General features: G+C 44.3%; 1 protein-coding gene across 11 annotated transcripts in view; it reads left to right on the top strand.

Annotated features, from left to right (window-relative positions):
* NEDD4L (NEDD4 like E3 ubiquitin protein ligase) overlaps positions 1-12111 on the top strand; it is a 327989-nt gene that overhangs the window by 173229 nt on the left and 142649 nt on the right. The window contains exon 1 of one of the 11 annotated variants that reach the window (XM_027575492.1): positions 9207-9239. The exons of the other annotated variants lie outside the window; for them this stretch is intronic. The gene's annotated coding sequence lies outside the window, so the exon portion shown is untranslated. Of the gene's footprint in view, positions 1-9206; positions 9240-12111 lie in introns of those variants that run through there. 11 annotated transcript variants of the gene reach the window in all.

Raw genomic sequence — 12111 nt, forward strand, 5'->3', positions numbered from 1 at the left:
TCTCCGGTGGGGGGCGGGCGGTGGAAGGAAAGTTCTGGAAGGAGGATGTGGCTCTCCTCTCACATGTTTAAGTGGGAGAGCCGATGGTATTTGCAGGCTTTCTTGATAGCCTTGTATGCATCTGTTATTAACATGCTTACCCCTCCCAGACAGTTTCTGCCTGAACTACTTCTTGGAATTCCTGTCTGTTTTACTTCTTTGGAGTTCTGGAAGCTTATAACTCTTTGTGCAAACCAGTGTACATAAACATTTGGAGTGGGTAACACTTTTGCAGGCAGGAATGCTTCGGAGCAGCATTCTGTGGTCAGTGAATGTACAAGCATGTTAGAGATAAATTGGTCTTTGAAAATGTATGGCTTCTGGGTTATGCTAATTATTCAGTTAAATAAGTAGGATAGCTGCTTAGATATTTAAGATCAGTGAAGAATGATGACACGGAATTTAATTGTGTGGTAAATTTGAAAGTATGCATTTTTATACTGAGGGTATGTTGTCATACGGATTTACTGCCCATGGACATTCTTCTGGGACCTTTTTTTAATGAATTAAATACACACATAATTTATTGACAAAGAACAAATGCTCTCAACAGAAGTAAGGCTTTGTGTGTGCGTGTGTGTGCATGTGTGGGCATGTGCATTTTTTTTTTCCAAATGTGTGCACATTAAAAAAATGTGTTTTCCAGGTAGAATTTTTGTTCATGGGACCATGTCTGGGACTGTGTTGGGAGGTAATGGGGAGATGATTCATTTCACAGATTTATGTTCAGCCAGATCATCTATGGAGTATTTTGATGAAGTGAACGTGAGTTACATGTTTTTGGCACGAGTATGTGCCATACTCCTATGCTTATAGTTAGCTGGGGTCCTTAGGATTAGGGCCCTTATGAATTTGGGTTATTTTTATTTTTATTTTTTTAAGATTTTATTTATTCATGAGAGAGAGAGAGAGGCAGAGGGAGAAGCAGGCTCCCAAGGAGCAGGGAGCCCGATGCGGGACTCGATCCCAGGACTCTGGGATCCTGACCTGAGCCGAAGGCAGACGCTTAACCATCTGAGCCACCCAGGCGCCCGAATTTGGGTTATTGTCTACTGCTTTATGTGGGGCTGGTCCTGGGGAGGTAACAAATGTGACTTGTCAATAAAGGTTGAAGAAAAGGATTAAAAGTACCTCTGAACCTTTATGACAGTTTGAAATTAGTGATACATGCGGTTGTGTTTGATGTAATGGTCTTGTTTGGCTGAAGATTTCCATAACGTTACTGCATATTGAGAGACAATACCACCATACAGTCAAAGTCATTTTAACTTTGTTGTTCCGTTTCTAATCTGTGAAGTGTACGTCTTTTGATCGATGGATTATTTTGCGATACTCACTTACATTAAGGCAGGAAACCCCCGAAACTTTGCAAACACTGTGAGGCTGTGGCATTCTTCCCGTAAGTGTGCGTGTGGTTTGTGGGTGTGTGCTTGTGCTTCTCACATTCCTGAATGACCGTTTCAGAAGAGAGACCCGGGCAGGGTCTTGTCTCAGCAGCTGGGAACATGGGTACTTTCTCTCACAAGCATGCAGATTTGAATTGCTCCCTCCCTCGAATGTGCGTGGGGGACAGCACTTGAGGCCTTTGGCAGAATGGATTCTTAGAACCTCCTAAAGGTTTAAGAAAGGAGGTGCTGTGGCCTGATAATTAAACGTTCCCTCCTTGCCACGGCCCCACAGGGAGATGCTGTTAGAATGATGTTAATGAAGCCTGTCTCACCAACAGGACATTGAACGTAGATACTGTGGAAATTAAGATACTCCCATCCGCTCCACTTACTGTATTGTGTACCTTTCTTTCAAGGCTCTTTGAGACCTCTTTACCCCCTTACTTACCCTCTGGCTGTTAAATCAGAGATTCACGTTCAAGTTGTAAATGCCTTTCCCCCCACCTACTTAATAGGCAAACATACGATATTTTTAACTTGGATTTTCTAGTTGCTGCCATTTGGGACCATTTCCAGAGCGGGGGGGCCCACCAGCTCTGTCACCCTCCAGTCTCAGCATCCCAGCTAAACAGTAACACATCTGTCTTACTTGGAATATATGGAGAAATGAGAGGAAGAAAAAAATTACTCATGGTCTCGTTAATGCAGTAATACACACTATTTTATAGTTTGGTATATTTATAATGCAATGGTTTTATTTGTTTTTATAGTTGTAATATGTGATTTTTTTTTAAAACATTCTCTCTTTAAAGGCAACTAAATCAAGTTCATTAATACCATTTTAACGGCTGTGTAGCATTTTATGTGTACACATATATTAGGACATCTTTTCCTTATTCATGAAATGGGGATATTAACATCCCCCTTTGCCAGAACTGTTTGAGGGATTAGAGATGATGTATACATAAGGCTCCAGGTACAGTGCTGTTCACCCAGGTAGTGCTTGATCGGTGTTTCTGGAAGTTATTACTTCTCTTCATATGAGGTATTCCCTGCACTTCAGATCGTCTTAGAATAATCATAAAAATTGATGAGCTTCTTTGAGTTCTTAATATACACAGCCAACTCCATAAAGGCAACACACCTTGCGTTATGTACATTTGTCTGACTTTGGTTTCTCTGGAGGGGAGGGGTAGACAGCCTCTTTGAGGGCCCCTCCTCATCTGTCCCCTGCCACCCACTTCTTTGACCTCCCCCATGGGTGCCCGCCGCAATCCTTTGCATTGGGTGGACACTTGGTGACTATTTGAGGAATTAAATCAGTTATTAGTCTGAAAAGGGAGCTGTTTTTGTTTTCCCTTCTCCTGTGGCTTTGTGAGCTGCTCTGTGCTCTGTTAAAGCATTACTAGAAAGAAGTGTTTTCTTAACCTTTGGTAGTATGGGGAAAAGACCTAGAGAATATGCTGGAGAGGGGCACCTGGGTGGCTCAGTCGGTTAAGCGTCTGCCTTTGGCTCAGGTCATGATCCCAGGGTCCTGGGCTCGAGCCCCGCATCCGGCTCCCTGCTCGGCGGGAAGCCTGCTTCTCCCTCTCCCACTCCCCCTGCTTGTGTGCCCTCTCTCGCTGTGTCTCTCTCTCTGTCAGATAAATAAATAAAATCTTTAAAAAAATATGCTGGAGATAAGGGCAAGTTGTAACTATCGCTTCCTTTGGCACCTGTCTGAATGTTTCAGCTATTTATAGGGTGAAACAGTTTTCTGTCGACAATATGAGATGAACGATAGTTATACTATTACAACAAAGGAAAACATAGGTTTTAGTTTTAAACAAAAAATTTTTTTAACTGTAGCTTAGATATTTTCAGGGGCTGTTGCATGTCTACCCAGATAGAAAGAAAACTGTGTGTGTGTGTTAGACAGAAGGGCATGCAGGTACTCCCCCCTCCCCTGCCAGGCTCCCAGGGTTCTCCACGACCCAAATTTGGGACCTCCCCAGGGGACTGGTTATAGATGGCAGGGGGCCAGGAGAGAGTCAGTCTTGGTGACAAGACTCTCAAGGCTTAGGTGACAGGGAAGGTTTTAGGATAGGGGTAAGCCACTAGTTGCTCCCAACAACAAAATCATAACTGAAGTATCGAAAAGTAGATTTTTTTTTAAAAGCAGTTTCACAGAATACACCTAAGCTGTAAAATTTTAATGCCTCACTTAACCTACCTTGAACCAAAATAAGAATTCATTTGTCTGTAAACTGACCCAGGGCTGTCTTGTATTTGTTGAAAGATTGTATCGAGTAACTCATTGCCACTATTGATGGCAAGTGATGTATTTCAAAGCATATTTTATGCCTTGCGTTAAGTCTCAAGGGCTGGAATGTATATGCATATTCTTTCAAAAATCTTTAGTACTCATCCATTTGAGGCAGTTTTCTGTGTAGGAAAAAAAATTTGAAGCCCTTTTGGGTTTGTTACCATAATGTAGATTAGCCATGAAATTACAGGTTTCAGTGCCTTGTTGAAGAGTTTATTATGGTTGAAACATATGTGTAACTATTATTGGTATTTTCATGACTTTTTTGCAGTTGTAAAAATAGTACTCAATGAATGGCTCAGTCAGTTAAGCAGCTGACTTTCAGTTCAGGGTCCTGGGATGGAGCCCCAAGTTGGGCTCCCCACTCAGCCAGGAATCTGCTTTTCCCTCTTTCTCTGACCCTACCCCCTGCCCATGCGCACTTGCTCGCTGCCTCTTTCTCTCTCAAATAAACGAAATCTTTTTTTTAAAAAAAAAATAGTATTTGCTCAGGTAGAAAATTTAGAAAAAAAAATTCAAGGAAGAAAATAAACATAATTCATAAACTTATCTAGAGAGAACAACTATTAACTTTAGCTCTGTTTTTCTCAATTACTTCCATATGTATGTAGAATTTTTAGATCCTGCTTATTCCTTAATGTTATACCATGATTATTTTCTCCCATTTACAAATATTATTATTATTTTAAAGATTTTATTTGTTTATTTGACAGAGAGAGACGTAGCAAGAGAGGGATCACAAGCAGGGGGAGTGGGAGAGGGAGCCCGATGCGGGGCTCGATCCCAGGACCCTGGGACCATGACCTGAGCCGAAGGCAGACGCTTAACGACTGAGCCACCCAGGCACTCCTACAAATATTATTTGAAAACATGATTTTCATGGTTTTAAAATTCTAGCACATGATGATAAGATAATTTATTCAATCATTTCTCTGTTGGACTAAAAGGTTGATTCTAATTTCTTTTTATATACAGTGCTGTAATGAGTATCTTTTGTAGGTAAATATTTGCTTGCATGTCTGATTATTTCTTTGGGATTTATCCTTAAAAATAGATTTGTTTAATAAAGGCATCAACTCTATACTGGATACCTGCTGCCATGTTGCTTTCCAGAAAACTTGGAATAATTTCTTTCCATTAGTATTCAAATGTCTGCCTCTTCCAAAAGTGTTACCTCTCTTGCATCTTTGACAATTTGTTAGACTTAAAACTTCAGTTTTAACAATATTGCTAAATTAATGTGTTTTAGTCTCCAATGCTTTCTAGGTAATTTTCCTTATTTTGTGCTATTTGTTACAGATGTCAGTAATTTATGCAACACTGGCATTAATAGCCATAGAAAAGAATGAGGAAAACCTTGAACAAATAGGTTTTCCAATGAGACGACTTCTGGGTCGGCTAAGTCTCTGTGCATCAGATACATCAGGTAGTCAAAACAAATTTGATCTACAGCATGAAGTAATATACTACACTAGCCCACTGTTCTTGGCTAATAAGGAAAAAAGACTCAGCCCTTTTATAGGCTGTGGCATATTGAGCAGCCTTATGTTAAGGAAGGAATTACTGCTTCTTTCAGGCTATGGTTGTGGTGTTTCCCTTAGGAGGGAAAAATGGTTGAAAAATGAAGACCTTTCTCGTTGTCCTCTGATCTCCAAATAACTTGGAAGGACACTTTTACAGCTGGGGGACAAGGCAGTGTCATTGCAACCTGGCCGCAGCCTGATCGTAACCCATCTTGAATGCTCTGCCCAGTGGAGTCAACTCTCTGGCCTCTGGCCTCCTCTAAGATATAGGGATCTCAGCAAAGACTGTTTAGTCTGACCAAAATAAGTAAATAATCTGTGCAAAAGGATTCGCCTTTACACATTCTTGTTGGTCATAGACCATTTGAGCCAGTCAGATGGAGAGGGCCAAGTATCACTCTGTTAATGTTGCCTCAGACTGACAGTCCTGGAGGTTGAGCAGTGGGCAAGCCAGAAGTCTTATGTCCATCTCTTCCTGAGAAATGCCCATTGTCTGCCCTGTTTCTGTTTACTGGTGATGAAGGTGGAACAAGACCCATCTCTGAATTCTTGTCTCTTGGAGAAAACTGGAACAGAGGCCCAGAGAGAGGGGAAATGGAATTTTTCAGCAGTGGACTCCATGCTGAGAATGAACAGGATAACGATTTCAATGCTCTTTGCTCATCAGTTTTGCAAGATCAGGGTGGGCTTGTGACTAAGGTTTCTTGGTGACTTCCCATGACAGAGCGGCTTCCAGTTAATAGGATCTGTCTTCTAGCCATTGATTTCCTGCAGTTTCTGGGGCTTCCTTTGTGCAAGATACAGTGATGACACCTTTCTGTTTCTTCCCTAAAAAGTCATCATCTGTGCACAGATGCAGGGTCTTGTTTGTGAGTGAACAGCCCGAGTCTCCCCAGGTGGTTTTCTCTTCTGAACTGTACATACTCAGTGAAAAGTGCAGAGGAACCCAAGAGCCTTCAGGATGCATTTTGTGGTTTGCCCACTTGAGACATGTAGTTTTGGAGGCCAATTCTAACTTTCAGACTTATAATGTAAATAACACTCAGTCATTAGGATTCTCTGAGGACAGACCGTAGCCTTTTATAGGCCCTTGCAGACTTAGATCCCTTCATGGGCAGGACGCAGAAGATTCCAGAGCCTCTTGTGAGGTGGCCTAAAACTTCGAGAGCTGTGTAAAAGGACTTTGGTTATAAAGGCAAGGCCGTAGGTGGTGGCCTGGAATTCACTGGCTTCCCCCCAGACGGTAGAGCTGCCTCGTCAGTGGGCGCACCCCACTCCTCCATGGGGGATGTTGCTGGCCCAGTAAGGGCTCAGAGCCCCAGTCCGGTTCCGTAGTGTGAGCCTGCACACGGTCATCCAGGCCAGGAGGTTGGAAGTTGGCGTGCACGCCTCTCCTGACCTCACCACCTTCGTTAGATCCCCAGATGTTTGCCATACACCTTTGGGCTGCTCCAGTCCTTTGTTTTTGGTCCTTACTGCCTCTGTGTTTAGACCTTCCTCAGTCCTCGGTGCAGAAACCTTCCGGCTGGTCCCTCTACCTGCTGTTTCATCTCCTTGTATTGAGTCTGGTCAAAGAATCGTCCCTTTCAACAAGCCCGTGATAATAGTGATGTCACGGCGGAGGCAGCTAACATTTATTGAGTGCTTACTGTATACCAGGCACTATTGTTATCTCCGTCCTCCTAACCGCCTCCTTACAAAAGGAAGTACTGCTAGTCTCCCCATTACATGAATGGTAAAACTGAGGCACAAAGAGGCCTATAGGAGTTTTCCACAGTCATACAGCGACAAATGAGGGGAGCCAGGATTGACCCCCTCCCCCCCCCAGTGGTGATGGCCAGCTCTTCATGAAGTTGCATACAAGGCTCCCTGTGGTTTGAGCCAGGGCTCCCTCTTCTGCCCAAGCCCCCCCCCCCCCCCCCCCCCCCCCCCGCCCCGACTGCAGCTGTGCCACACACCCTGGCTCCAGCCTGCCACTGGACCTTTGCTTATGTTCTCCCCTTTGGAGAAATCTCACATTGCTCTTGGTCCTCCCTTCTTGGCCTCACAGATTCCTCTCTCGGAGGGGTGCCAAGGTTGACCAGTGCATGGAAATCATGTGGGACATTTGACAGATGCCGAATCCCAGGTCCCAGCCCTGGAGATTCTGATCTGGCAGGCCTGGGGTGGGGGACCACTGCTGTGGAGTGCTGTATTCCCGAGTACTCGGCACACCCTGTCTGAATTATTACTTTGCTTCTCTGTGACCCATTCAGATGGGGGCAGGGACAGTGTCTTATTATCTCCTTGCTTGGAATAGAGTAGGCAACAGTGAATGGGATGCTTAAATCCTACTATCAATTTATTCTCCTTCTAAGGCTGAAAAAAAGAAAGTGGCCTAAAGCGCTTTACTGTGCAGAAACGGCAGAAGGTTCTGCTGTGAAATAGACTAATCCACAAAGAATTGAGCTGCTTAGAGAGTAATGTTCATGCTGGCCCTGAGTTGTCCTACACACCAGCCATTAGGACCGGAACTAGTGGCCAGGAGTGAATTCTGAGCTCTGCTGTAAATACGGTGAGCAGTTCTCCACCCGGTTCTCCACCCGGTTCTCCACCCAGATCCCCAGGAGGCTGCCATGCAGTGTGAATAAGGAGGAAGCATGGAGCTCAGTGTGCTGTGGTTGGCTGGTCCACAGTTTCACTAGGAGGTAATCAGGGGCACATCAGATCAGCAATCACAGCAGAAGTGGGGGGCAGAAGGAGCAACAGAGAACCTCAAAAGTCTTATAAGAGGAAAGAACAGAATCATGATTACAGTGGCTATCATTTGTAAGGCACCTGTACTGTGTGTCTGGTGCTGAGTGGGTACTGATATTAATACACAGTTTTATTTTTTTTTAAAGATTTTATTTATTTGACAGAGAGCACAAGTAGGCAGAGTGGCAGGCAGAGGGAGAGGGAGAAGCAGACTCCCCGCTGAGCAGGGAGTCCAACGCGCAGGGCTCGATCCCAGGACCCTGAGATCATGACCTGAGCCAAGGGCAGACGCTTAACCGACTAAGCCCCCCAGGTGCTCTTAACACAATTTTATCTGATCCTCACAGTAACCCTCTGAGTTAAAAACTGTTCCCATTTCATTCATGAACAATCTGAAGGTAAGAGCAGTTAAATGACCATCTGAAGGTCAGAGAGTTGGTGAAATGGAGATTGGAGACACCAGTGGAAATGGTCAATGGCATCAGATGGAGAAGCACCATGAGAGGAGGGGGAGGGATGGTCTTCTGGCCTATTTCCCTCCGTGCCCCCGTGCCCCTGTTTTATAAGTATTATGTATTCATGGTTTCCAACAACAACCAAATCTTCCAACCACTTATAAGGAGTAACATGAAAACCAGAACTCTCTACACCTGTTCCCACACCCTGTATTTACTCCCCGTACTGGAACCTTCTGAGGAGCTGCTTCTGTGTCTTTCCTAAGCTTCCCAGTGGTCCAGGAGTAGGGAGGTATGTCTTAACTAAGCATTAACCTCAGGACTGAGTTGGCCTTTTGTAGCAAAGGTACGGGATGTGTTGAAGATCTTTCTACAAAAGAAGCCTTTTGTAGCAAAGGTACGGGATGTGTTGGCCTTTTGTAGCAAAGGTACGGGATGTGTTGAAGAACTTCAGAGGGCAGAAGGTTCCGCCACAACTGTTGTCTTTATTGGAGTTAGGGGTGAAAAAGCCTCTGGAAACTGAATTCTTTCCCTTTCTCCACTCCTGCAGAACATTGTGTTCAGAAATGAAGGCCATCCCGGGACAGGAAACCTCACCACCAGCTTCTAAATGCTTGGGTGGTGGTGTAACCCGGAGAGCCTTAGTTTCCTTGCCCTAGACTCACATGCACAAGTATACGTGTACATATGCCCCTATGTTTTTCCCAGCAGGTAGGTTCGTTAGAAGCTGGTAACGTGTACTGGAAAATTTCAGCCCGGTGGTGATCAAGAGTGATTTCACATACCCAAAACTGTGAGCTTTTTACCCTTTATCATCTGACAGAGAAAACCTGTTAATAGAGATTAGGGCTTTATTCCCTATTCCTGCTGTATCTTTAGGTAGTCAAGCTGTGTTTACTTAGGATGGACCAGGCTGTAGTTAAAATGAGTGATGAGAAGTGAGTTTGAATTTTTCTGAGATTCAGAATATGCTAACTGAAAGGGATCATGTAGTTCAATAGCTTTAAAACTTGTATTTATTTTTAAGGATTTTTAAATTTATTTTAGACAGCATGCGAACTGGTAGGGAGATAAGGGGCAGGAGGAGAGAAAATCTCAAGCAGACTTGCTACTGAGTGCAGAGCCCGACTCAGGGCTCAATCCCACAACCCTGAGATCATGACCTGAGCCAAAAACCAAGACTCAGACGCTTAACCAACTGAGCCATCCAGGTGCCCCTTAAACTTTTTTTTTATATTACAGAACCCTGCCCCCCTCCCCCCAAATTCTAACATGGAAGCCCAATATATAAAACAGCCGTAGGGGTAAATGGTAGCTTGCAGTTTCCCCAAGATAGTTAATGCAGAAGTAAGGCTCTGTAGAGTATGCAGTTTGAAAACCACCGATTGAATCTCATCCCTTTATTTTGGAGATATAACAAAAATTCAGGTTCAGTGTGTTAAAGTGATTTGTCCGAGGTATACAGCTAGTTATTTGGGGGTGTTGAGAAGATAAGATCTCGAGGCGTGGCCTTCCCCAAAGGTAGACACTCAGCCCAGGCGTCTTGATCATCCTCCAGACACTACAGCAGCAAAGATAAAAATTAGGTCATAATAGCAGTCTCGGTACAAAATGTTTCCCAGCTTGGCAGAATGTTAGGAACTCCTGCCCCTAGACGTTCCTTCCAGCCAGCTCTGTTGGTGGTCAGCCGGTAGCATGCAGCAGCAAGACTGCAGTGCGCTCTCTGGGGAGAGCTGGATTCTGGAGCAAGCAGCCTGCATCCCCTCCCAGCTCTCCTGCTTACTGTTTCACCTTGGGCAAGTGGCTTGAGTTCTCTCACTTTCTCATCTGAAAAAAATGTCCCGACTTTTGTAAGCTTGCACTGGGGATCCAGGGAGATACTGCGTATCTCCCGTGTGCTGGCACAGACTGGGTGCTTAATGGCGGTTGGGTGCTGGGCTTGCGGTGCTTGGTGGTGCTTGTGCCAGTTGTGCCCACAGTTGGGGTAGTATTGATTATTAGTATTGATTATTGTTCCGGCTGCTCTGGCGTCTTCCTGCTCATTTTCTGATGCTCAGCGCCCTGTCCCGTATCTCAGCGTCATGCTCTAGCATTCACCCTGCCGAAATGGGAAAGTGCCATCCTCCTCACTCCGTCCGCTGAGTGAAGTGGGGGCGATTCATAAATGCCCATTAATGGCCTTTGTTGTTTTAATCATTTTTTTTGTTGTTGCTCACTCCTTTCCCCAGCTCAGTGGCTCTTGTATTTGCTCCTAGCAGAGTCCTTGGAATATGGTTGGTGCTCAGTAATTACTTGTTGATGTGAATGGTACTGCTGTTCCATCAGAAAGGGAGGAAGAACCTGGGACCAGTCTGGGTGACTGTCCTGCCCCTCCCTCCCCACCGCCCACCACCCTTGAACTTACTGTCTTGTCACCAGCCAGCTCATCCTGTGTCCTACGCTCCCTCCTCTTGTACTGACATCTTACCATCCTTTTATCAGTTCACACACTTTTGGATCTCTCTCCATGCTGCACTCTCTTCCAGGGAGTTTCCTGGTTGATCTTTCATGCCGACACCCTAGTACCTACCTTGACCTGGATGAGCACTCATGACATGCTCAGACATGCCTTCCTATCACAGCTGGGAGACCTTGTCCCACTCAGAGACCCCACTCTCAACTCCCAACTGCATGTGTCACTCACTGTGAACTATTTGGGGGATTCAAAGCGAGGCAAATAAACAGTAGAAGGATGTGTGTATTCTATTAAAGCAAACGCTTTAGTCTTTATTGCAGTTATGTAATAGGCAGTAGCCATGATAGCCGAGGGCCATGAAAACGAGTTGGCGGAGTTTATGGTGTTCTCCAGAATACAGAACTGTGTGTGCACGCGCACACGCGCGCACACACACATACACATCTCTGTGGCATGCTCAGAGCCTGTTTTTGAGATAACAGATACCAGACCTTGAGCTTTTTTTAGCAATAGCTTGGTGGCTGGAAATAGAAAATTAGTTTCTATAGCTAAAAAATACTCTTTTCAAATACTACCTGGAACAGTGGTTCTGAATGTGTGGTCCCTGGATCAAGAACATCAGCATCACCAGGACTTTATTAGAAATACAAATTCTAGGGTCCCACCCCAGATTTACTGGATCTTTGGTGGGGGGGTCTTTGGGTTTGGGGCCCAACAATCTGTGTCTCAACTACCCCCTTCCCCGAGTAGTTCTGATACGCTGAAGTCTGAGAGCTTCTAACCTTAGAAATTGACTTCTGATTCATCACCCAGACCGTGGTTCTAATTAGGAGGGTGTTCTTGGGGTCTTTAAGCCTAGATTAGATTCATCTTTATTATGAGTCTGAGAGTGTCCAAATAAGGAGAAGTAGGTACATTGGGTTTGATGTTCTTTAATCAAATAATATCGATAGTTTATGGATAAGAGGCAAAGAATTGACTACCTTCTTTAAACCAGAATGTTAAAAACATTTACTGATAATAGAGTATAACCAAGCAAATTCTGTTGCTGGTTTTTCTTTCTTTTTTTTTTTTTGTGTGTGGAAGATGTGTTGTAGCTTCCATTAAGATGCATTTTATGGGTAATAAATACTATATATACAATATTTTTCACTGACAATTTGTTTTGGATATTGAGTCCTGTTATTACCAGACTTTTACTTTTATCACA

Source organism: Zalophus californianus, chromosome 14 (assembly GCF_009762305.2).
Source record: "Zalophus californianus isolate mZalCal1 chromosome 14, mZalCal1.pri.v2, whole genome shotgun sequence".
Taxonomy (NCBI): Eukaryota; Metazoa; Chordata; class Mammalia; order Carnivora; family Otariidae; genus Zalophus; species Zalophus californianus.